The sequence below is a fragment of the Arachis ipaensis genome, chromosome B6 (genome assembly GCF_059453495.1).
Source record: "Arachis ipaensis isolate K30076 ecotype BB chromosome B6, ASM5945349v1, whole genome shotgun sequence".
Lineage (NCBI taxonomy): Eukaryota > Viridiplantae > Streptophyta > Magnoliopsida > Fabales > Fabaceae > Arachis > Arachis ipaensis.
In genome coordinates, this window is record NC_142441.1 from 26,765,556 (window position 1) to 26,770,949 (window position 5,394).

At 37.2% G+C, this 5,394-nt stretch overlaps 1 pseudogene; it reads right to left on the bottom strand.

Annotated features, from left to right (window-relative positions):
- Window positions 1-546: 546 nt before the first annotated feature.
- On the bottom strand, window positions 547-2,381 carry LOC107646716 (putative dolichyl pyrophosphate Man9GlcNAc2 alpha-1,3-glucosyltransferase; annotated as a pseudogene).
- Window positions 2,382-5,394: the final 3,013 nt, after the last annotated feature.

The window sequence follows — 5,394 nt, forward strand, 5'->3', positions numbered from 1 at the left end:
AATGAAAATGGGCCTAAAAATAGGCCCAACAGTTGGCTTGCCAATGAGTCACCTTACCCATGCCTTAACGTTGTGCATGGAATAGTCAATTGAAGAATTACCTGATAAAGACCTACACCCTTTAGCACACTTGTGCTAAAGAATTCGGCAGCATATTGGCAAGTCAGAAATGGGTGGCAAAGAAGTTGGAAAAAAAGGCTCCAAACTCAACCTCACACTCAGTCAGACTTAGTCTAGACGACTAGACCTATTATTTCCATATCAAATAACAGACTTTCTGATACTACATTTAAGACCCCAGAGACCACGTAGAAGCATCATATGTAACTTTTGTTAAGAAAAAATGGACTATCAAGCAATCAAATAAATAGCAAATAGTGAAAAGAGGAAATATTAAAATCTCGGTTCAAATAAAGCACAGTAGTAATAGTAATGTTAAATGGATTCCAAATCCATGCATCAAGAGCATACAGCAAATGGAATGAACAATCCAACTTCTGGTGGATTTAGGATTAAATCTTCTTTCTAGCGGCCAATGATACCAATTTAGTATTTTACCTCCAAAATGAAATCCTTTGAATACATATAAGGCCACCACACAGCTGCAAAGGTTCCCAAAATATAAAACCAGTTTTGATACCTCAAGGAGCGGATGTTTACACCTCAAGCATTTACCCAAGAGATAGCTGAAAAAAGCAGGGGCAAATATGCACTCATCTATAAAAGATTAACTAACAACAGTTATCGAATCCCAATCGATGATAAAGATAAAAAATAAAGAAAATGCAAATTCAAACTTAGCTTATCCACTAACATTGTTGTGTCCCACATTACTTCGATATTTTTTTCCTTGCAAATGTATGTTTATGGAACCTAGGTACTAAATTGGAACTAAATAAATAACAAAATGACTTGCCATTTACTGACTATAGTCCATTTAAGACATCAGTATTAAGATTGGTCAAGTAAAATATTAATAGATTTTATTTGACATAAAGCAATAATACTGCCTAAAGATATATCAAGACACAATTCATCATACACACATTAACATATAATTAAGAGACACATATGTATGACCATTCACCATGCACACAAAATATAAACACACCCCCAAATTTTTAGTGACAATTCCACCTGGACAGGGTTGAGCAATTCTATATGACCATTGACCATACATGGTATAGACTATGTATAATAGCTGAAAGTAGTAAAAGAAATTAATGACAAATAGACCCATGCTAAGATTAAAGATTAAAACCTACTTATGATTTAGAGCTAGACAATACAAAACACAAGCTACAAGATCCTTCCTAGAGAGGACACTAAAAACAGCTCCAATGGTGAAGCCCAAGCTGATGCAGTTGTACTGGAATACAACACATACAACAGTCAACATTATAGCACTACAAACCTGAAAAATACCTAAATGGAAAAGGGCACAAACAACAAAAGAATTTTTATGCAAATTTGAAAGTGACCGTGGTCAATTATGATCAAACAGGGGTTTAACAAAAGTAAGGCAATGTGCCATCCTACGTCACTTTTACGACTCCCTGAAGGTTGACCATAGCAAACAATAACAAAGTACAGAACAGCTGGAAAAAGAATCAACAAATCAGATGATAACATTGTCCACCTCATTAGTAGTTTTCTGCAAAGTTCAAAATAAATTATTAATAAAGTCAAAATACTCAGTGCTAGCTTAGAACCTGAATAGAAAGCATTAAAATTGTAACAATTGATAAGATCTTAAATGGACAAACTATCTTTTGTCCCCCAAAATCTAAATATCTCATGCATGATTTAGCCACTAATTTAAATTTAAACATGGTTTAGTTGTTGAATTATGCACATTATTTAAAACAGGGACTAAATGAAAAGAGAGGCACACTTTTAAATTCCAAAAACCAAATACCATTTCTTTCAACCGATTTATTAAACTATGAAACAAAATGGGTAACATACGCACCCTAGATAAGATTCATGACCTTTGGAGGTGAATAGGAAAATAGATTTAGGGTGAACAAATCTTAGAAAAAGGCCATGAATGAAACTCTGGTAAGCAGTGAGTGGTGGATAATCAAGGCCCGAGTAGCTCAAATCATTATTGGTGTTGTTTCTATACCGTTATTGAATTTAGAAATTGATTGTGATCTCTATCCATTGCCTCTGTGCCTCATAGTCACTAATTTAAGAGAATTAGCGAAACCAGAGTAACGTTGGAGGGACACTACGGCATGAACCAAAATCGCAAACAATCCAACAATAAGGAATGTAGTTGTTGTTTCCTTGTGAACCAGCCACCACCACCAGTAACACTGGTTTCCATCACCATAAACTACACTAACAGTGTCACTAGTCTCATTTCCTTTCACCATTTCAGCAAGCAGCCAAATTCATAAGACTTCATCTGAAAACTAAAAGTGAGAAGTTGATTTCAGTCTAAATCGTGTGGTTAATCGATAATCACGGAATTGAATTTAATTGAATTGAACTATTTTTTTGGAATGTTTATGAAAATGAATCTGAATTTCTATGTTGACAATTTTGAACATTATTAATAGCTCGAACTATACCGACATGATACTAATGGCAACCCAATCAAACTACACAGTGACAATAGCAATAAAAAAATCAAATTCAAAATTAAACCACCATTTTCAGAAATATTATGAAAGACTCTAGAAAAAATAATATAATTTTGAACAATACCTAAAAAGGGATTAAAAGCTTTCCTCAGTGGCGAAAAGAATGATAATGTGGAGAGATGATCGCTGGTGCACAAATTGTGAATCACACTTTTCACAACTCGTACCACTAACCAGCAAGTGCACTGGGTCGTCCAAGTAATACCTTACGTGAGTAAGGGTCGAATCCCACGGAGATTGTTGGTATGAAGCAAGCTATGGTCACCTTGTAAATCTCAGTCAGGCGGATATAAATTGATAATGGAGTTTTCGAATAATAAATAATAGAATAGGGATAGAGGTACTTATGTAAATCATTGGTAGGAATTTCAGATAAGCGAATGGAGATGCTTTTCGTTCCTCTGAACCTCTGCTTTCCTGCTATCTTCATCCAATCAGTCTTACTCCTTTCCATGGTTGGCTTTATGTGATACATCACCACTGTCAATGGCTACTTTCGGTCATCTCTCGGGAAAATGATCCAATGCCCTGTCACGGCACGGCTAATCGTCTGGAGGCATCACCCTTGTCAATGGCTTCATCTTATCCTCTCAGTGAATAATATGCTCACGCACCCTGTCACGGCACGGCTATTCATCTGTCGGTTCTCGATCATGCTGGAATAGGATTTACTATCCTTTTGCGTCTGTCACTAACGCCCTGCAATCGCGAGTTAGGAGCTCGTCACAGTCATTCAATCATTGAATCCTACTCGGAATACCACAGACAAGGTTTAGACTTTCCGGATTCTCTTGAATGCCGCCATCATTCTAGCTTACGCCACGAAGATTCTGGTTAGGAGATCTAAGAGATATTCATTCTAGCTTAATTCATGTAGAACAGAAGTGTTTGTCAGGCACGCGTTCATAAGGGAGAAGGATGATGAGCGTCACACATAATCATCACCTTCATCACGTTCTTGGGTGCGAATGGATATCTTAGAAGAGAAATAAGAAGAATTGAATAGAAAACAGTAGTACTTTGCATTAATTTTTGAGGAACAGCAGAGCTCCACACCTTAATCTATGGAGTGTAGAAACTCTACCGTTAAAAATACATAAGTGAAAGGTTCAGGCATGGCCGAGATGGCCAGCCCCTCTGATCTAAGAACCAGGCGTCCAAAGATGTCTAATACAATAGTAAGAGGTCCTATTTATAATAAACTAGCTACTAGGGTTTACATGAGTAAGTAATTGATGCATAAATTCACTTCCGGGGCCCACTTGGTGTGTGCTTGGGCTGAGCTTTAAGTGTTGCACGTGCAGAGGCCATTTGTGGAGTTGAACGCCAGTTTTTGTGCCAGTTTGGGCGTTCAACTCTGGTTTTGGCTCCTTATCTGGCGCTAGACGCCAGATTTGGGCAGAGAGCTGGCGTTGAACGCCAGTTTACGTCGTCTACTCTTAGCCAAAGTATGGACTATTATATATTGCTGGAAAGCCCTGGATGTCTACTTTCCAACGCAATTGGAAGCGCACCATTTTGAGTTTTGTAGCTCCAGAAAATCCATTTTGAGTGCAGGGAGGTCAGAATCCAACAGCATCAGCAGTCCTTCTTCAACCTCTGAATCTGATTTCTGCTCAAGTCCCTCAATTTCAGCCAGAAAATACCTGAAATTACAGAAAAACACACAAACTCATAGTAAAGTCCAGAAATGTGATTTTAACATAAAAACCAATGAAAACATCCCTAAAAGTAACCAGATTCTACTAAAAACATACTAAAAACAATGCCAAAAAGCGTATAAATTATCCGCTCATCACAACACCAAACTTAAATTGTTGCTTGTCCCCAAGCAACTAAAAATCAAGTAGGATAAAAAGAATAGAATATACTATAAATTCCAAACTATCAATGAAACATAGCTCCAATCAGATGAGCGGGACTTATAGCTTTTTGCCTCTTGAATGGTTTTGGCATCTCACTCTATCCATTGAGGTTCAGAATGATTGGCATCTATAGGAACTCAGAGTTCAGATAGTGTTATTGATTCTCCTAGTTCAGTATGATGATTCTTGAACACAGCTTCTTTATGAGTCTTGGCCGTGGCCCTAAGCACTTTGTTTTCCAGTATTACCACCGGATACATAAATGCCACAGACACATAATTGGGTGAACCTTTTCAGATTGTGACTCAGCTTTGCTAAAGTCCCCAATTAGAGGTGTCCAGAGTTCTTAAGCACACTCTTTTTTTTTTTTTTGGACCTTGACTTTAACCGCTCAGTCTCAAGTTTTCACTTGACACCTACACGCCACAAGCACATGGTTAGGGACAGTTTGGTTTTGCCGCTTAGACCAGGATTTTATTCCTTTAGGCCCTCCTATCCACTGATGCTCAAAGCCTTGGGATCCTTTTTATTTGCCCTTGCCTTTTGGTTTTAAGGGTTATTGGCTTTTTTTTCTTGCCTCTTGGTTTTAAGAGCTTTTGGCTTTTTCTGCTTGCTTTTTCTTTTTCTTTCTATTTTTTTTTCGCCTATTTTTTTTTTCTGCAAGCTTTGTTCTTTGCTGCTTTTTCTTGCTTCAAGAATCATTTTTATGATTTTTCAGATTATCAAATAACATGTCTCCTAGTCATCATTCTTTCAAGAGCCAACATATTTAACATTCTTAAACAACAACTTCAAAAGACATATGCACTGTTCAAGCATTCATTCAGAAAACAAGAAGCATTGTCACCACATCAATATAATTAAGCTAAGTTCAAGGA